The sequence below is a fragment of the Scatophagus argus genome, chromosome 10 (genome assembly GCF_020382885.2).
Source record: "Scatophagus argus isolate fScaArg1 chromosome 10, fScaArg1.pri, whole genome shotgun sequence".
Taxonomy (NCBI): domain Eukaryota; kingdom Metazoa; phylum Chordata; class Actinopteri; family Scatophagidae; genus Scatophagus; species Scatophagus argus.
The window spans coordinates 9,703,441-9,725,349 of record NC_058502.1 but is presented as its reverse complement, the minus strand read 5'-3'; the positions used below and the strand labels follow the sequence as shown (position 1 = coordinate 9,725,349).

At 39.7% G+C, this 21,909-nt stretch overlaps 1 protein-coding gene across 1 annotated transcript in view; it reads left to right on the top strand.

Moving 5' to 3' along the window:
- LOC124065958 (protocadherin-15-like) overlaps positions 1-21,909 on the top strand; it is a 181,045-nt gene that overhangs the window by 8,672 nt on the left and 150,464 nt on the right. The window contains exon 2 of the mRNA XM_046401945.1: positions 10,644-10,703. The gene's annotated coding sequence lies outside the window, so the exon portion shown is untranslated. The remainder of the gene's footprint in view (positions 1-10,643; positions 10,704-21,909) is intronic.

The following is a 21,909-nucleotide window of genomic DNA, read 5'->3' as shown; positions in this document are numbered from 1 at the left end:
ACTGTTTGATGTGTGTGTGCATGTGTATGTGTGTGTGTCCAATAAACACAAGCGCTGCTATTTTGCATGTTGGTTCACTGGAAAGTCCTGCTAAACCAAATGGAATGTAACCGCTATTAATTTCAATATTTAAACCTGTGTTTCCCTGCTATGCCATGTCAATATATGAAAGATCTATTGGCTAAAAGATGCATGGTAATGGGAGTCACCAAAAAAAAGGCACATAACTTCTAAATGGATGGATTCATGGACTTGCACAATGGTTGGAAAAGTTGGCCATGAGCCAAATCACAGATGGCCATTTATGCAAATAAATAAATAGAACTGAACAACTTCTGAATTGATTCTGGGGGGGGGGTTATAATAACATGTGAGAGAAGTGTAACATTTTTCGCTCCGACCAAAACTTTTTATTTGTGAGGCTGAAATTTACTCTGTGTGTGTGTATACATGCATGTATGAGGTCACAGCTATTGCAAATTTATGTTTTTTTTTTTTTTTGTCATACTGGAGTGCAGCATTGTTATCACATATAGTGCATAGCCAGTTTTTTCCAGTTACAATTAAGCAGTTACAATTTACTGTTCACGGTGAAAATTGAGGTCAACAATCCATCACCGCTGAGGAGTTCTATGAAAAAGATGCAAGGACATTTCAACCTCAGTTGGAGATTTGCTTCCTGTATTCGGAAATTGTCATTCTGAGGCAAGCTGCAAGGTTTCTTCAAGGTAATTTATATTTCAGCTTTTAAGCACCACAGTACAGTGTACGTTGTAGAAAAGAAGGAAAAAAAGTATACTGTGCCTCATTATATTTTTCTCTCTCCTATTGCGATAATCACCGTGGTCCCTAGTCCACGCTGCTCTTCCCTTATTTTGACATTTTATATCAAATATTTCATTAATCCAGCCTAGCAAGGAGCTGAGAACACTGTTTGAACATGACAGGCTCAAGGGGATGAGGAGGAATGGGCTTTTAATGAAGAGGACAAGGTTTTAGCTTGGGAAAATGAACACCAGCAAAGAGTGGGAATTACTTCTCTGTCGCTTTGAAGTTAATGTGAGAGGCTCAATTAAATTGAAAAAAAAAGGTCCTATTTTTTTTTCTGCATTTTGCTCTGCTTAGCAAAAATCCTTAACCTTTTGCATAAAGAGGCTTCCCATATGTCCTAGTGCTTCTGCATCTTGTTTCACACACTGCAAGATGAGGAATTTGATGTTTTTGCTGCATGTGGACTACGACGCTCTTGGTTGACAGCAGCGTGTAAATGCACGTGGTCAAGGACCATTACCTCACCAGTGAGTGGTAGTACATTCAATAGAGAAAATGACTTTTTGGTTCAGTGAAATAAGTGAATTTTCTTCTCCATATGTGAGGATAAACACTTATCATGCTACAGGGATTGGAAATGCAGCATGCCAGAGCACTCTGATTTAGTCATTTCACAAAAAGCAAAAACATGATTAAAAGAAAAAGTCTATAGCACATGAATTGCAGGAAGCACATTATTTGAAGAGAGCTGACATTGTGGATTAAATTGGGTACAATATATTTATTTCAGACTAGCAACATGTGCTCTCACCCATTGATTCGGCAGAGATATCTGCTGTTGATATTTGTAGATACCGCTACAGCCTTAGTACTGAATTAAATGTAGATTACAGTAAAAGTTGATTTAATTAAACATCAGCTCTCTTTGCATCAGAATTACCCCCGAACTGTGTGCTGTGTATTTCAGAAGTGGTCTTACCTCAGGCTGTGGACTGAGAACTCGTGCTGCGTGTGAAACAGACTCACTCTGAATTACTAGCGTTTCATTTTCTAAGTCTGTGTAGTCTCAAGGCCACCCTAGACTCTGAGAAAAGATTGGGAGAGCAAGAGAGAAAAAAGAAAAGTGGTCATTTCAAATATTTCACGTTTATTTTAACAAATTAAATTGGAGACAAATTGTGCTATAAAATATACTGAGAAGTGTATGCTGAGGTGGTCTCACAGTCGACCTTAAGGCTGCATTCCCTCACAGCAGGCCTCAATAAATGCATGTCTGCATTAAGTTACATCAGATGAACAATTCAAGATAAAAAAAAAAAAAAACAGAGGAATTTGTTCTGCTGAAGTTTCACCAAATATTTCATTCACGGTGTTTCAACATTGTAGAATTCATGATTGTTTGGTCAGTATTTTCCATTAATATCAGCAGCAGACACACAAACTGAGTGGGAAAACATGTATCTTCTTGATTAAAGTGGACAATTGAAGCTTTATCAGTGTAGTTCATGTGAAAATTTCTGAAAGTCACATTTGCAGTTTTCATTGGCCATTGCATTCCAAGCCGCAGGTCTCAAGGTTGGAAACATGGGGAGGTTTCGGCTATGAAAGGTGTCTGGCATGAAAATCTTATGCCAAATCAAGTATGAGGATCATAGAAATCAGATTTCCACGGCATGTGGGGTAAGGTTTGCCAGCAAGAAGGAAAACGGATGATCCGCCATGGCGACCCCTAACAGGGAACAGCTGAAAGGTGAATAAGAAGATTAGTAGAGCTGTAGTAAAGCTGCTGATATTATCAGGCTTGGCTCCATGAGTATTGCTCTGTGCATTTTATTTGTACTTCTTTTTCCGTCTTGGCCTCTTTCCTGAGGAGGACATCAGTAAGAGAAGAGAAGACACCAAATCAATCTGTTTGGTAGAATATGCTCCCTTGTCTTTTCAACCCCCCCCCCACCCTTATGAATTCTCCTGACAACTGCGATAACACCAGACACTGGAGGACTATTTATACACCAAAACTGCATTTGCATCTGAAAGCCAGTTGGGAAGCACAATCACCATTCTCATAACACCCACAACAGGGGGCATTTTACAAATATTTCTTCAGGTTTGTCGGTGCATTTATTCAGTGTGGTGGTTGGGGTGGGGTGGCGCGGGGGATACCTGAGTAACCTTGCATCCCATCATGAAGGTTATCACTTTCCAAGCTGTGTTAGAATGTCTCACAGGTGCGGTGACAATTTCACGACCAATTACGCTCCCTCTCACTCGTCACAGTTTGACAATGTCGCCTTAGATGATTTTACTGCTGTTAGAGCTGAACTTTGCTGCACTCATCCTTCTTACTAAACAGAGCTGTGCCTATAACAAACTGCCTTTTTCACAATTTTATCACTGAATTCTTCCTAATGTATGCATCTATATACTTACAATGAAATTGCCGGACATGGCTCTGCTGATGGATGAGCAACTTGAGATGAAAAAAAAAAAGAAAAGATTCTGGAGCCAGTGCAGTCCTGTGCTCACAGGCTGCCAACCTGTCAGCACTCGGCCAAAACCTCAATTGATTGCATACAGACTTTAACGCTGTCACATGAGGCGTACATACAGTATACTGCAGATGGAATCATTAATAATCAAATGCTGGTAGAAACGCACAGACTGTAGACGGCTGTGTGCAAATGAATGCATAATGGCTTGAAGTCTTTAGCAATTAATACTACAATTTATTAAGTTGAGCAAAAAAAACAAAAGCAAAAAACAATAAATTTCACGTTTATTCCTCCCAGCTTCATGAAAAAAAAGCCTCTTTGACTACTAGAGAAACCAACTTGTTTCTTTGTCTTCAGAGTGTTTCACTAGATCAAGGACTCCCAGTGGAGATAAATCACTGTTATGTTTCCACTCCTCTGAGGGATGACATTTACTCCCAATACAACATATACAGTGAGTGTAGCCTTTATCAAAGCAACATATGACAGTGACATTTAAGAAAGTGGCCCATTGCACTTGTTTGCATTTGTAAGGCTTAGGATAACGAGGCTCCCTCTCTCAGACTTCATTAATGGTTTTCTGAATGTGGGAAAAAAAAGGGCAAGAGTTTTTATTGGCACTCAGCAGGATTGTGCAGTCGCCATCCACACCTTGTGATCTAAGCAAATTAGCTGTGAAATGTGGAGCTCTGCTGATGTCAGGTTTTAATTGAAGACCTCTCTCACTTTCAAGGTGGCCCACATAATGGTATGGAGCTTTTTCTTTTTTTTTTACATAACCAAACAGCATGATAAACCCTGAAATTAAAAAGTAAATCAAAGATCATGGTAGTCTTTTTTTTCCTTTTTTCTTGTTAGTGAAAATGACAACTCAATCATTCACTTTGTCTGCTCATGTCCGCCTGTTTCAGGGTTTCTATCAACTGGAGTCCTTCTGAGAATATACTGCCAGTCAACCCCATTAAAAAATGCACAATATAATTTATTTGTATCTGACATATGCTCCATTCTAGCTGCTGCTGTGCCTGTAAATGTGTTCTCGTTATTAGTTGTTTTTTAGTTGTATTAGTTGTTTTTTTTTTTCTTACCTTATTGTTCAGTATGATAGGTTATCCGGCAAAATTGAACACATCATCCTTGCTTATGGATGTTTTCCTCTGTGACCTTAAGTTCATGCAGTAGAACGCGGTCCAAGAGAAATCGCTGTGGTCTATTTATGTTTATAGTTTTCCTGTGATCGATTTTCATTTATAGAACGCAGAGAAATATCTAGGCCACCTTTGGAAAGGCCACCAATGGCTTAACATGCAATCAATAACCTGCAGTCCTTTTTTTTTTCTTCTTCTTCTTCTTTTTTTACTGGTAGTGTTTTAATGAAAAAAGCTCTAGACCTGACATTTTTACCGGAAACATGTTACATGTTACACAATACGGTGCTCAGACACATCAAGCACAGGTTTTATTTTAGAGTTTTCCAGAATAGGGCACAGCACCACATGAGCACCTAACGGCTGTGTCTGTTTTATTTAGTAGCAGGTCAGACCAAGGTCTTGTTTTGGCAAAAACCTACAGGGTGTCGTCAGAAAACGGGGACACCAGCATACACACTCCTGTTGGAGCAGTGCTGTTGGCTTTATAATGCTCTGTTAAGCTTTTTCATCACTGATGCGGTCTTTCATTTCCTGCAAAGTAAGGTCAACGGTAATTACTACTAACATAATCACTGTCCGGTAAGTGATAATCTTGGTCCTCTGGTTATTGAAATCTCCTTATTATGCAATTCAAATGGACCCACGTGCAATTCAAATGGCCATTCATCTGTTAATGAAAGGGACATTCAGCACACTGTAATAATTAAATTATACCCGGTGTAATCTATGCTGATTATTCCAACTGTCATGTTAATATCTTCACCAGGTGAGCTTATGTGAATTTAGGACACTGTTTTTTCACAACTTCAAAAAGGGCTCAATTTAAAGATGAAGTCAGAGAGAAGGTGAAGTCTAGTTAAGTATGTGTGTGTATGTAGTATGTAAGGTGAGATTACAGCCACACGAACAGCTCAGCGGGGCTTAAGTGAGGCACATATGCCTTTAACTGCTAGTGTCAGCATATAAACATGCAACCAAGACAATTCTAATATGCTGATGGCATTATGTTTATCATTTTCACTGTAATTCGTATTTGTACAGGTGGGACAATGTCAACCCAATAGAGGTGCTAGAAAAAAGGTCAGGAAGACACCAGAATCCATAGACTTCTTTCTCTGGGCACTTTGAATGTCTCTTTCATTATCTCAGTCCATGAAGTAGTTATTGAGATATATCAGTCTGGGTCAAAGCAGTGGCCTGACTCGAATCAAGAATCTGTACCATCTTCCTAAAACAAAGTAGCAGACGAAACAAAGGGAGTTGCTGGGGCAGAGAGTGTTCCCAGTCTCTTAACAATCAGAACAGACCAGGCACACCTGAGGAGAAAGGACATAGAAGTTAAAATAAACCCCACAGAAGAGCAACAGGGGGACAACACAACATTCATTAATCTTTCAAATCACTCTCGGTTTACAGCTTCACCTCGTTTCTCTCTGTGTTTTGTTGCTGCACTCGTGCCACAAAGGTTATCCATGTACTGGACTGAGGGAAGCAAAAGAGCAAGAGTTCAGCTAAAGAGCTAAACTTCCTTGTGAAAAACAATGAATACCAATGAAGTTCCTCTAGTTTCCTGCTGCTCTTTTTCCTCCTAGCCTTTGGGCTATCATACACCCTTCTGGATTTACAGTATATGTGTGTTATCAGTCAACACATATACATCTATGTGGTCTGCTATATGAACATTGCAACTGAACATTTGCTCAAATTATGACGTTTTTGTTCACATAAACCAAAAATATTTTGAGGAATTTGCAGGTCTATCACAGAGTGCCATGCAGTTGTTTTCTTAACCCTTGGTTGACACTGAGTGAATGCCTCGGTGTAATCTTGAAGGCAGACCTTCAGTTCAAACCAGAGCCTTCAAAATGTGTTTTCTGGACTCTGGTAGTAATTGTTGTGCTGAGATAGAGAGAACAAAACTCTGTAAATTACATTAATCTTTTTACTTCCAGTAAAAGTTTTAATGGCATCTGCTGTAATTTGCTGGACTAAATGGAAAGATCTCTCTGTCTCTTTCTATCTCTGTCTTGCTGTCTTTCATTTGCTAGACTGTCCACACTTCTTTTCCAAAGTGGCAGTTTGAGTGTGGCTACTTTCTCTTCTCTAGAGAGTGTCTCAATGGCTTTTACTTTCCATTAAAGCACATCAACCATGACACATGTTAATAATAAGGAATATCTCAGCTTAATGGCTGACACAACAGGTCCGTGGCTGTCAGGCTGTGAGTGTCACGTGGTGAATCAATTCATAAAAGGGAAACTGCTTTTAGCACCCTGTGCTGACGGTGCTGATGAATGTTGCCATGAGACATGTCACTATATGTTGGGAGACTGCACTGGTGTGACAGGATTACCTCTAGCAAATTTTTCATTTTCAGAACTGCTATCATACAGTAACAACAACACGCATTCAGCTTGTTGATGGTTATGATTTATGTTTGGGAATTTCAATGTGCAGTGTTACGCTCAAGGAATCTTGAACAAGACCTATTCAATTAATACTACAATAGCAACATAAAAGAGTTATCCTTGACATAACAAATTCACAGCCTGACATATAGAGCTACTCTTCTTGCTCGCTGCTATGGCACATACAAACACATCTTGGGCTTACAGTACGTTCTTTTTTTCAGCTGCATTTCTTCCTTCTATAGGCAGTGACTGTTTCATTGTTGCATGCCACTGCTTTATCTCTCACCCTCGAGTTTGTAAATAGACCAGCTCTTCAACTGAGGACAACTGTGGAAAGAGTAAAGCAACAATTGATTCAAATAGCCAATGAGAATTCTTTCTTTATATAGGGGTTTACTATAAAGCTGTTTCTGGTGGCACTTCTGTGTTAACATGGCCGAAGCTGCAAGGCACACACAAAGGAGGCCCAATGAAGATGTGCCACGTAATCATATCTCATATGTGCTTCTCAGTTAAAGTCAAAAGCTGAAAATTTACTGTCATTGATTAAAAATCTCAATATCAGCAACATGAACATGCTCCTGATATTAGATTAATGGTAGACATTGGTTGGGCTAATCTGTAAAAAAAAAAAAATCACTGCATTGACCTTGAATATGGAAATCATAAAAATGTTGAAATTGAAATTACAAAGCAACACCTAGAAAATAAGTAACTTCAGTTTGGATTTTCAGTTTCTAAGCCCTGATTGAATTGTGATTATATGCAGATGTTCTGGTCTTTCGTTCTGCTACACATCTTAACTACTGCCATTTCATTGTCATAACAGTCAGACTTTGAGACAGGTAATCAAGGGTGTGGTGGAACAATGAGGGGTGGAGTTCATGCCCCTCATAATTCTTCATTATCTCCACAAAGCAGATATTTTCCCAGTAATGTCCTTTCTGTACTTTAGATGAACTATGTTACCTGAACCATGTTCTATGTAACATATATGTATGATATGTGCTGTTTTTTGGACAAAGTGACAAAACACCTGTTTTATTATTTAGATATGAGGACTGTTGGCCCAGGGACAAGATTGCTTAATGTCAAAGGCAGTTGTGGTTGTGGATATACTACTGCCGCAGGGAGAAGCTATTCTGAAGGCCAGGAAAAAAGCACCATATGGTCTCAACAGAAATGCTGTGCTCTTTAGATATTGGCAGAATAAAAGAAGAAAAGCATCCTGAGTTGTTTTAATTTGACACTTGGCTTGCACTTTCTAAATAAATCTGTGCGATAAGCTGCACTATAACCTGATAAACTTGCTCTGCGACCTGCTTGAACCTTTTGTTTTTTTGGATAGACATGCAGGACGTTTCATTTGGCACTTGAGCTACTGTGAAAGCAGCTACTTGCATCCAAACTCTGTCCATCTCTTCACTTTTGACATCTCTCAATATTTTCCCTCCCACTCCCCTACTTTCTTTGCTGCTTCCCCTTTGCTTTTTCCTTTTTCAAGCTCCCTTTCTCGCCCAGTGTCTGTCATTTCCTTTTTCTCCCCTGCTCTCTCTTGGTCTTCTCTCTTTTCCCTTGTTTCCTTTGAAGTGCTAAACAATGAGAGGGCTACACTCCCTGCAAAGCTCACAGGGAAATCCAGGCTGAAACTGCATGGCACAGTGCAGCACAGCAGAATCTTGTCCTCAGGACCACAGGGGCATGAGAGGGGAGGAGGCAGCATTAGGAGAATGGTCAGCATGCACTGACAATGACAATGCCTTCACAGAGCCTTGATCCTCCCAGGCCATCACCAGACTACATCAGCGCAGCATGGCTGATGAATGCTGTGACTAATTTTTTCGAGACCATGCCTATCAGTGTTACTGCTCTGATCTCAACTGTCCATTCTTGACAGGATCTATATGAGCCTATGTGTGTGTGTAATTATGGTGAGCAGAAGATTTGCATGTCAAGACCATACTGAGTATAATGATTGAGTTAAGACATTTCATTAGTCCAGCATGTCAGTGTAGAAGAGAAAGACAATCACTTGTCCTTCCAATGTCTTTGTCTTCTCTGTGTCTTTTCTCCTTGTGTGCAGCCATAGACACATCCATACTGTGATGAATGCTCTTCATTACTAAAGGATGGAGCAGGAAATGGAGCAAAATGAGTGCTTTGGGAAGCAGTCTGTGACTGGAGCATATACTATCGTCCGCTGAAGCATCTGAGACGTGTTTATCCACTCCCACATGTTTCCTTGGAGCTATGTTTCACAGTTACTCACATCATGCTGTATGCACCTCCATTTGAAATCTGATATGGCTTCGCTCCTCTCCGATATCCTCTTCTGTCTGGCTCCTTCTCCTTCCTATTCATGCAGTACTGTCAGTACTGCATAATATTCTTTTATGTGGCCCTTGATGCACTTCTTGAATCAACCATTCTTAATGCACGCAAAAGCCTTTCTCCTGTTCATAGTGGCATGGCTGATTCCACATAGGGATTTGTGATGACAACTTGGCATTTAAGGTTTATTTTCAGGAATTGGGAATTTTACTGAGTTATCTGTGTCGAAATACCATGTGTATAACAGTTGCTTTTCCTCTGCTTATAAATATCTGCATGTTGTCAGAAGATTGCTTTGTTCTCAGTGGTGCTCCGCAGTTTCATCTAATGGCTGCTTAATTAGTTTGATTACTCTGATAAGGTGAACAAGTCTTAAGGTCTCTTCATGCTACTAGAATTTGCAGAATTCTTAGACTCACTGCGTGTCATTTTGCTCCATTAGAAAGACAATTTGATATTTACCAAGCCCAAACACATTTGAACATTTGAGAAAGTGGTGTCACAGTATAGGTCATTAACAATTGATTAAAATGCATTTATATCAGAAATGATTAGAAAATTAGATAATATTTTGTGTCAGCATACATGTCCTGGCATTAAACGGGTGATATTAATGTGAATACATTGTGCAGCTAAGGCTGGAAATTAAAACTAGCATCTTGAGCAAATTTCAACAGTGTGTTTATATATACACACACACATACAATTTGAAATTGGGTCACATAGTCTGTATTGATCCATGCTTAAGCATCTCTGAGTTGTTTAATGTTGTTGCTCACAGATAAATGTCAAGTATGGGTTAATTGTATCCAAAGACAAATCAATCTATTACTCCAACCTCCAAACTAAATAGCATAAACAACAGAGAACACAGAAAGATTCCTGTCTTTGTTTCTGGTCAGAAGAAAAGGTGATGTACATGTCAGACATTTATGAATACTGGTGAATGCACTGTATTTGTTTACCAGTGTGTCCCAAGAGTTATGGCGATGCATGGTTGAGTCGCTTAAACTGAGAACTTTTAAAATCTTATGTGTCTAAAGGGGTTTAGCCGTGGTCCAGAAAATAAGATTTGAGTCGGTTTAAAGACAAATCGGCTGGATTGATTAAGCCAAGCTGATTATTACCATAAAGGTGTCAGAGAAACACACCCAGGATCCTCCCAGTACATAACCTTACAGCGCAGTACAGTACAAGGCTCTTCTCCATCAACGATGTTTGCGTCAGATGTTTGCGAGGCAGTCACTGTATGCGTGGCTTAATGGCATAATGGGGAATGACAGGAAATGTGAGAGAATGAAGGGAAATTAACTGGGAAGGAGGCTACGAATTACACTCATATTCACAAATAAGTGTGAGTGAATGAGTAAATCACGGTGCTTCAATTGACTGAGTGACGACATTACTCTGCATTTGTTTCTATGTAGATGTTACTGTCTGACATAAATGTGCATTTTGAATCTAACACTTTCCCTCTTGCTTTATAGGTGTGTGTGTGAATTTGACCAACGGGCGAGATGTGGTGTGATCACAGGAACTCAAATCAGGTATGTCTCTCTGATTTTTATTCTTGGTAGTTGTTGTAACCTAATAAAAGATTCAGTCTGTGTGTTTCTGTTGTGTGCATGCGTGGGTGCATTAGTGTCCGTTCTATGTCCTACTCAGCTTGTCAGTGAAGCTGTGATTTTCTTCTGGTGGACTGGAGAGGGACATCCCAGAGACGTACTGAATCGGACAGGGTGGGCCACTGAGGTTTTTAAAGCATTGCTTTGCTATGTTTTATTAACGTCTCTAAGATGATTCGCCGTGACATTTGCTGATGCTCTCTGTCTCAAGTAAATCTCTTGCCATCATAAAACTGCTTGTCCAGGGTGCACGTAGTAAATATTTAAGAACCCCCATCAGTGTGGACCATTCCCTAGATAGCCAGCGTCATTGAGTTTACAGTAAGCATGTTACTGTTATTAGGAATTACCAAGGTGTACGCTTACCTTTTGAAGCTAGAACAGAAAGTAGATTTGAGCTGTGGTGACTCAACCACAACAGAGTCGGGCACCAAAAATGAGTTGGATGTCGACGAGACCAGCTGCAGTCTGTGGAGTCATTTTCCAGTGGGATTCGCAGTACTAACATCGGTTTCACATTTCAGGGAACTATTTTATTCAGTGCCAAAAATCTTGCTAAATGAAGCTGTATCTGTGTCTTTGATTTTAAGTATTTCTCACATTTTGCTGTTTTGCTTTGCTTTTTTGTTGCTCAAAGGGAGAAACCAGCAGCACATCTTGATAGTCAATATCTGATAGGGCGAGGGAGACATTTAGAAGACAAAACAGTTAATTCAGCATGAACTGCTGCTGCCTGTGCAGAACTCAGGAGGAAACGTGTGTTTTTCTAATGAATTAATCAAACAGAGATGTTTTAAGCATTTACATTCATTATAAATCAGAATGATGAAGCTGACTGACAACTCAGTATTACCCAGGCTAGTTCATCTCCTCTGCTTGGTAACAGCAGCTCAGTAAAGTACATCTGCTGTACATCTGTGCTGCAGGGTGCCACACTCAAACTGAGATTTACGTAATTATTGATAGAATTATTACAAAAGTGGCTTTTCACACCAGGTTCTAAAGACTTTTAGCTGATATGTGTGCTGTGTTAAATCCTTGTACTACTGTAATTAATGCAGATTTCCTAATTTCCTCCTGGAAAAAAAAAAGTCTTTTCATCGATGGCAGATGCAAGCACTCAGATTTTTTTACAAATGCAAATTTGGACTCATATGTTGATAATTTGCATTTCTCTATGCACATGTGTGTCTCGCTCTGTTTTTAACTGTCTCATTCACTCTCTCCCAGTTTCTTCCATTTCTTTGTTGTGTAAATAGGAAACGTCTGGTGTTGACTTTAGCTTTTGGGCCACCACTTCTGAAGGTAACGGGCCCAGTAACCTACATGCACACACAGACTATGCACACAGATTTGCAATTCACATACTGAGTGACAGGTTCAGAGCTTTTTTTGTTAACTGAAGAACAAGGAGGATGGAGAAGAGAGGCAAGAGAAATATGGGGGCAGCGGTGCAGGAAGGGAAGCATGTATCACAGCGTAGGGGATATACTCTGAGCAAGTGGTTGGGAAGTAGAAACAGTTGGTGTTCAGATGGTTATGCTCATAGATAGCACGTTCGGTCAAGCGCAGGCACAGAAGTCAGGCTCACATGTTGCTGTGATTAGGGGTTCAGGATCAGAGACTGGACATACATATCAGCCTTTAACATGTTAGGAGGTGAAATCGCAGTTTCCTGGCTTCAGCTCAATGGCCCTCGACTCAAAAGACAATCATATGTGTACCAAGGTAGTATTGATACATTTTCAATACAATACAATGTCTGCATTTGGAAGTATTGAAAGTACCAACACTATATAAAAATACCTCTCCAAGCAGATTTCCAACTCCAGGCTGCACATAATACAAATATGTTGGTATGTGTACAGTGATGTTTTCTTTACCAGCATTGTGTGCAGACAACAATAAAGACAACAACTATGCCTTTTTATTTGCCTTGGACGTTTTCTCTTTAATATCGAAAGATGTAAATCTTGTTTTTTTTTTTTTTATACTAGTATCGTATCGTATTCTGGTCTTATAGAGCAGTGAAGGTACTATTTGTTCCAGTGCCATAGCTGAACCAGAGACACTGGCTCCATCGTCTCATGATCAATCGCATTTGTCATTGTTGTCCTTCAAAGCAGTCCCTGCCTCTTCATTGGATTTTTCTCAGAGTAAAAAAAGAGAGGAATGCATGGCTTTGCGACAATCCAGTGCAACACTTTTCTACTGTTTTACTGTAAGACTAATATAATCTCCCCCTTTACTCAAGCCCCGAATGCATCTCCCTGACAAAACAGTGATCAGCGCACAGTTTCCTTTGCCTTCTATCCCTTAATGCGATGTTAAAAACTGTGGCATGTTGTTTCACTCATCTCCAATTCCATTTGGATGTTTCCAGTAGGCAGAACACAAACAGCAATTTAGGGAGGCTGTGCAGTCTGACAGTTTGACTTTTTTCTTGTCTCTGTCTCTCTCTTTCTGTGTGTGTGCGTGTGTGTGTGTGTGTGTCTGTGTCTTGACATCCCGCACCTGGACTGCACTGAGTGAACTGCAGCTCACCTGAAAAGTCAATTTCATTCAGTTTAGGAAACATAAAACACAACTTGTGTTTGGATGCAGAGCACACAGCAGGATTAAATTATCCAGAATAATCTTAGTGTTTGTTATTTTGCAGTAAAGGTCACCTAGTCATTCCTGTATATTCAGAATGAATACACGAGAGTTCTGTTTTATTCCGTGTTTCTTGTACATGTCACTGTGAAACTGCACTTTATCAGATTTAATTTGTTCTGAAGATGATGATGATGATGATGATGATGGAATGTGTAATGGAAGTGACAATCTATGACTGTTGGAAGGCGCCAGTAATGCTTTGTGTTACCTTTCATTGTCCATTGTAGGCATTGATTTTTTTATTTTCATAAATAGTTTGTACTGCTAAAAAAATCCATAAAGTTTTTTTTCTTTATTCATCTCTATCCATCTTTGCAATGCAGTGAGGTGAAGTAGGTGTTTGTTTACTGTTTTATTTTGTGAATAATCTCAATCATCATGACAGACTGAGGTGACCGATAACGGCAAAAGCTGTGATCTAGTGGTGAACGAGTCCTGCACCCTGTTGGCTCAGAATATGTTCCCGCCAGGTCAAGTGCAACAGCTTGATCCGGGATGTTGTGGTGGAGACAAGTCTCTGTATCGGTATGAGCACAACAGCCAGCAGCATCCCGAAGTCCAAGCTGGGTTCGCTCTTCCCAGGGCAGTCTGCCTGGTCTGGTTGAATGTTTGAAAGGTGCAGCGAGCAGTGATCATCCCAAAAAAATCTGCTGGTCTTTCAGAGCTTGTGCCTCTATCTCCACTGCCAATGAGTATATTTCTCTTGTAGATAACATGTGTTGCAGCAGCAGAGTGTTTCTGTCCTGGAGCGTGGACAAACCATGTCATTTCGTGATGCTTTTTAGTCTGTGCTTTCTATTGTACCTCTGTAAAAATCTAAAGATCTAAAGAATCTAGTTTTAGTCTGACTTTAAAAAAAACATTCAGCTGGTTAGTCAGTGGCATTTTTACTGCATACCAGCCAAATAAGAAAATGAAACAACCTCTCAAAAGGGACACTGGGTGTTTTGTCATATTGGTTTGAATGTGTACTTGGTGGTTTTCAGCTTGTTATAACTTAACCCACATACAAATTTAACCTAGTTGTGTTCAGTGTATCAAACAAAAAGAAAAATATATCTTCAGGTCATGCCGATAAAAAAAATAAATAAATAGATCAAAAAAATGTCTTGTTTTGCATGTCCACTTAGTCAATGAGCTGGTGTATCTATGGTGAACGGGCATTTTCAGGAGACACAGTGTCTGACAAGTAATAAAATGGACTTTGCTGCTGAGTCCAAAGCTATTATTAGGGCCAAATTCTAATGCACTTAATTTGCTGTTTGCCTGACAGCTGCCTGTCTCTGGTCCTGTTCTTCCTCGTGTTTTCTAGACGTTGTGGCTATGCGGTTCTTAAAAACCAACCCACTTCTCCGTCATCTTCAGATCCAATCCCTGTCACATCACGCCTCTGTCTGATCGTCCCTGTGAAAGGTGTTATAAATGTCTAAAATTGCATATTATTTATCTCCCTCTCTCTAGAGAGAGAGAAAGTGATATGCACAACTATATGCAGGAAACTGGAAAAGAGGTGAGCATGGAAATGAACTTGGAGCTGCCAGTCTGGGTGGTTGCGCTCGGAAATGACAGGCTGATTTTATAGATGAGGTGTGTGTTTCTGAGAGGCACAGCCATTATGCGTGTGGAAATAAAACAGTCTGACTAAAGTGGAGATGGAAAACAATGTTGTCTAAGCACATTTGGCTGATTTTCTTTTTTTCTTTTTTTAATTATCCAGGGCTGTCTTTTTGTCTCCATGAACACAAGGGAGACGGATTTAGCTGTCTGCATTCAGTTCGCACAGGTCAAGTGTATTTTTTCCAGCAAAGCAAAGTTTCACAGCTTGTGTTGACTCTCACCCCTCCTTTCCGTATCTGCGGTTACTTCTTTATCTTAGCCCCATCGCAGTCTTATCTCCAGATAGCATCTATGTGCTTTATCTTCTGCATCTTATCTGTAGTGCCAGACACAAGGAAATACAATCCAGAAAAGAGAGAGGGGGGAGAGCAGGGCTCACATAATTAGAGAAAGGCAAATAGATGGAGAATAAATGATGTGACAAAAAGAAGGTTTTTGTTTTGCTATGTTTTGGATGCCTTTGTACCGCTTTCCACTGCAGAACAGCATGAAATTGCGTCTTTTAAAATTGTTTCTTTAATAATTCAAATATAATATATTTATTTCACATCGAAGAAGTCTTAACAATTATGAATTTAGGAAAGAATTAATTTAATACTCTCTTCATATATTAATTTCTCCTCTTTATTCCTTTTGCTTTGGATATGTACTGATTTTCACTGCGTGCCAAACGAATCATTCTCTGTGCACAAACCCTGACTCCTTTCAGTGTCCTCACAAAGCTCTCACTTTGGCACTTGATTGATCCTAGTTTGCACAAATTGTTAAGTTATGATGGATAATAAGTGTCTGATTTGATTCTGTCAAGTTTAAAGTTGAAAGTCTCTGCTAGCCAGTGGAAGAAGTCAACTGCTCTTCCAGGTGCTAATGGACTCTCTAGAGGTTGCCCCCGGTTATAAAAGTAATAACCTGTGGTAGCTGTCAAAAGACCTCTCTCCCTTAGGTTGCCAAGGTGCTCTCTGAAGAAGAGAAGAAAAGGCAGAGAGGGGTGAAAAAAATGTGAGAGGGAACATTTTCATCACAGCCTTCAGTATTGGTTTCCACAGCCTCTGGGATCCCTAGTAACAGATCTGGTGCTAGTACTCTGGTCCCCATGTGTTCCAATTATCAACCCCCTTTAGCTCCTATGTCCTTGTGAGCAGCCCGAAGAAGTCATGTCTCACAAGCATTTTCTGTCACACAGCTGAAGGGTAACTGGAAGAAGGAATTACAAAGAGTATTACAGAAAGAAACAATGGAATTATTTTAATTTCATGTGTAACCAGTTTATTACTAGTAGGCACTAATCTTTGACACTGCTATTTTAAGATAAGCAATGAATCATGTGATTACTCGTGTGAATGGAATTACCCGTGTGACAAACTCAGTTCAGGTTGCAAGGTCATTTCTACTGGTGCTCAAGTTCCAAGAGTTTGATTGTAGTCCCAGCGCTAATTTTAGATGTGAGATGCCTCCATAATGGGCGGCACGGTGGTGCAGTGGTTAGCACTGTCGCCTCACAGCAACTGTGTTCCAGGGTCGGATCCCGGTCTGGGCTCTTCTGAGCAGAGATTTCATGTTCTCCCTGTGTCTGCATGGGTACTCCAGCCTCCTGCCACAGCCCCAAAAACATGCACATTACTCTACATTGCCCCTAGGTGTGAGTGTGTGCATGTGTGGTTGTCTGTCTTTGTGTGTCAGCCCAGAGATTGACTGGCGACCAGTCCAGGATGTGCCCCGCATCTCACCTGTTATCAGCTGGGATAGGCTCCAGTCCCCCCTGCAACCCTGATGGATAAGCAGTATTTAAAATGGATGAGTGGATGCCTCTATATAATAATATATAATATATAACAGCCTGGAAATGCAGGTGTGTGTGTGTGTGTGTGTGTGTGTGTGTGTGTGTGTGTGTGTGCGCGCAAGGGCTGTATTAACTTTTCCAATAATGGTTGAACTTGCCTCATTGTATAGTATTAATCTGATTTATCATGATTGATTAAGATATGAATCAATTATAAGTAAATCTACTTAATTTAAATTAACATACCAAATATCAAATACTTTATCTTGTGTAGATAGTAAGAGTAATGGGCCCAGGCTGTAATATTTAAGATGAACTCACCCATAATTAGTACATTCTAAGTTTGTTCTTTCTCCCTGCTGCATGGGTAATGGCTCCCGTGATGTAATTTTATTCATAATTTTCATAAAATAAATACTTTATTAATAAAAATGACGTAATTACAACATACTGAAATTAAGATTAAGTACATTTTTGGCAGGATTCACAATTCTGTTTTTAATTACATTTATAATGAAATATTCCCACTTTACTAATTATACTTTTAATTAGCACACACACACACACACACACACAAATCCAGTGTATCAGCAGGGTTGTACAGTCACACAGTCTGATACACCAGTCTTACAGTTTACAACCATACAACTGAAAAAGCACAGAGGAAATGATTTTGGGGTACATATTCATCTTGAACAGAGATGACTTTAGCTCCTATTTCATATAAATGAATAAATGAAGACTGATGATGATCGATAAATATAATTTTCAGCATCTTACTGGCAGGTAAATAAACTACTACTATAAACATAAATCCTTTTTTAATCTGATAAGTTAGTATCAGGACAGTCACTTTTCTTGTCTAGAGGTATGGGTAGCTTATTGTGATATATCAAACTCAACACATTTGGAACTGAAAAATACTGTATTGTCCAACAACCTGTGAAATGTTATTCCCTGTTGCTTGGCTTTCTGTATTTCTTTTGTTAAAATATCCAAAAGCAGCACTGAATTCACATTATCTACTTCCTGAAAGGATCAGAGCACCTCTGCAAGATAGCAAATGACTTTAAGGTTGTTTTTTTTATCTGGAAAAAGATGAAAACACATCAGTTTTTCAGTTCTTAAGATATATATGTTTAAGGCATCAAAATAGGGCTTGGTTTTTATTCTCTCTTTCTTTTTTTTTTTTGTTTTTTTCTCTGGAAGGATGATCAGACCTCTCTACTTTAGTTCAGGTGTAACCCCAAAATGCCCTCATACCCTCTAAACTCCCCAGGTTCAAGAACCTCTTGGGAGTAGATCTACATCTTTCAGCTGCAACAGGCAGTTGTTTTCAGTGAAAAAGCTCTGATGTACTCTCTCTACGTTAGTTACTAGCTGGTGAACACAGCAGCTTAAAAGCCAGATGTTTCCCTCAGGAGCTGCTGGAGACCAAAACAGAGCTAAAAGTCAGTGAACTAGACGTATCCAACAGGTGGTCAGCAACAGCTCAAGAAGAATCTTAATGTTGCTCTGTCTGCTGGATGTGTAAATATTTACATTATTTTGCATATTAATATTTGCAACATTTTGTGTATTAATTTTAAGTGTACACATATATATATATATATATATCAGTATCAGTGGCAAAAAACAATGAGTTACTGCTTATTTAAAATCTCCAGAGATATAGCTGGTAAGGCCAAGCAAACTACTGCATCTGATGTGTACTTCTGCTGATGTTCAATGCTGTTTTTGCAGCATTGTGGTGATTTACCTGATGTACCTGCACAGCTGCACTGCTCACGAACTCACCACACTAAAAGCCTTTTCACACCAAGAGTGATTTCTCATGCAGAAAACTCAGACAGCAATAAAATATAAATTGACTCCGACTGTACTATAAATACTTGCACTGTGGCTCAAATCTGGGAGCAGTTAGATAATTTGCATAATCATGCACTTTCAACTCAACTGAATAGGACATTGTCAGATTAGCTCTCGGATTTAAATTCACATTCTCGCTTAGCATCTTTCCTGGCTCAGTAAAGAACAGGGAAACACCACAACATGGTGTTTTGAACAAACTAGTCACAGTTATTTTTAAATCCACCCCCCGTGCAGGCTTAAGCCCGTGGATATTCTGTCCTAAACTGGTGAGTCAGCTGCGTTTCTCAAGGCTCGACGGCCTCTTTTACTTTAGTTAAAGTAACAGCTGAATAATTTAATTCGAAACTCAAACCTTCAGTAACAGTTTTCTCTTTAACTCAGGATGCAGTAAGACAGAATTGCCTGTATTGATGTTGCATATTATCTCTGGGAATCATGAGTGTATTAGGCTCACCTGGTTTCCTCAAGTCTTTATTTCTTATTCTACCTCTTGTTCACTTATTTAGTGTGACCTCTCTTTCTCTCTGCCGTTCTCTCTCTGTCCCTCTCCCTCTCCTCTCTTTCTCTGTTTATTACCTCCCTCCATCTCGCTCACTCCCTCTTGCTTGCCCACTGTCTCAGTTGCTCTGACCCCTCAATATCACACGAGCTGTCAGTGCCAAACTAAGAATGTCCCTTGACACTTATTTGACTCGGACTCCCTTCGGCATTTCCATTTGCACAGAGCCAATTTCAATTTTTATAGCTGGTCAGTGGGGCTAGGGTAAAGCCTGCAGTCAGAATAAGCCAAAGTTGGAGACAGAGAAACAAGCGCTCTAAGCAGAACTATGTGTGTGTCTGCATGAGTGTCTTTGTTTCCTTGAAAGAGTGGTTCACTCGACCATGGAAGCTACTTGAACTCACCTTTTGGCAATTCTATCATCTGAACTAACTACCCAATAGCTTGAATAGCTTTTCAAGTGCATTCTGTGTATATTTTTCTTAGTTCTTAGAAAAATAAGCCTAATGCATCAAAATAAACTTCTACAGAGATAATTACTGCTAATGGAGACTCGTGGCAGAGAGGCAGGAGGGCATGGTGCTGCAGAGCAGACAGGCTCTATTTTTTTTCAGCACCTTGGACAGCACCAAATACTTCTCTCTGTGTGGGAGGCCTGCTGTGGCCTGCTGCCCACATCAGTAGCCAGTAACTGTGGATGGCTAATGTCAACACACACACAGACACACACACACACGCTATGCAAGTGATGTGTTTAATTTTTATGGAAGTGCTGGTTTCTGCTTTGGTATTTCTTTGTGTGGGTCGCATTTGGGGAGCAGAGGTCTGAAGTTATTACTTGAAAATTTGAGGAAAATAATGTCTGCGTTTTGAAGTCCAGTTCACATGCCTCCAGAGGATGAACTGGTAGAGGAAGAGAGGGAATGTGTCATTGCACAGCCCAAAAAAGCAAAGCATCCCCATCATACCCTAGATTTTCTTCTTACATACCAGCACGTCTGGAAGCTGCCCTGTCATCTCTCGACCTGTGGTACTCAGTGCAGTGTGGAGGGTACACACAGAGAGAGAGAACATGGGCAGATTTTGTCATTTTATAATTTTTCTTGTTAATCATCTTATATTGCCAAAATAAACATCTAAAATCACATAATAACTGATACACTGACCAGTTTTAAATTGCTGATCAACTGCAGGGCCAAGATTTGAACCTCAGCTAAAGCTGCAGCTTTAGGTGTGTGTGTGTGTGTGTGTCTGTGTATAGATGCACATGCACTTCTTTGCGTGTGTACACACTCCCATGGGATTGCCTACAGGGAGCTCACAGGCAGGGAGTTTCGGGACTAAACAGCTGAGTGCATACACACAGTCCAGGCAAATGACGCTTCAGCAAGAAGAATTGTTCAATTTGTCCCCAGTGAAAAACAATATTCAAGATGAAGCATGCATTTTTGTAGTGCCAGTATCTTCTTTCTCTTGATTTTTCTTACTCACAAGATTTGTGGCATCGCTGGCTCTGCTTTGATAAGTTTTGTTGACAATATGCTTTGAAAGCTTACCTAAAAGAGGCAAAAGCAATATCAAAAGGATTTTAGAAAGAAGGCATCCAAGGAGTTGTGTTCATTTTCGGCTCATCCAAGTATGACCACGCTCTCCTGGAAACCTCTGAATGATTTATTGTGCCATTGATTTAAAGAGCTCAAAAAGAAGCAGGCACCACCAGCTGACTCATTCTGAATCAAGAGGGAAGCATCCGTTCGCTTCTTTCCAGATCCATGTTGACTGGATGGTTGTTTAAATCCCACATTAGTTGAGTAAATTGATAGTAGTAAATAATAGTGCAGATTGGGTGCAACCAATTACCCAGACAGTGTCTATCCAAGTCTGAAAACATGCACTTGTTCTTTAAAAACAAGTTATATTCAAACATTCAATCAATCACCCTAAAACCAACTTAATGGGTCAGCAAAATGTAATAAGTAAACAATGCATCTTCCACCCAAACAAAAGAATAAATAAACTCTTTCTGCAGCCCTCAAATGTGAGACAAGAAGGCATTTTTTGAGAATAATTAAACCATTTCTGCCTGTCACTGCAGGGGGGTTACAACTCCTAGGCAAAATCAGTTTCTTGAGCTTTAAAGAAATGACTGTAGGTGCTATATTAGTGCAACATCACTAATAGAAATTGTTTTCCCTGAAGATGACTTGCCTGCTTAGTGATTGAACCCTCAACTGAATACAAATAAGCAGTGTTCATTACTCATGAAGGGACCCTCAGGCTTCCCTGGTTGTACAAGAAGAAAGGCACAATCATTGATACAACTTTGAGCATCCTCAGAAGAATACATGGTACCTCAAAGTCAACCTCGTTGCTCCTGGTTAGAAGTATTTTCTGTCTGCATAATTAGGTTTAAATAGAAAAAAACTTGGACATTTTAGTTGAATTCATTGAACTCAAGCCACTGAAAGAGATCCTTTCTTCTATAAAAACACTTATTCTTATCTAAACATTATTTCAGTGGGATGGGCACACACGAACTGCAGATATTTGAAGAATGATATTATGAATAATGGAATAATGAAGAGGGCAAAATCTTCTTCCTTTTTAAGTTATGATACTTTATTAGACAAATGCCTGCAGGTATGTAATCTCTTCCCCTCATTCCTTTCTCATTTTTTTTTACAGATTAACTGACAAACTAG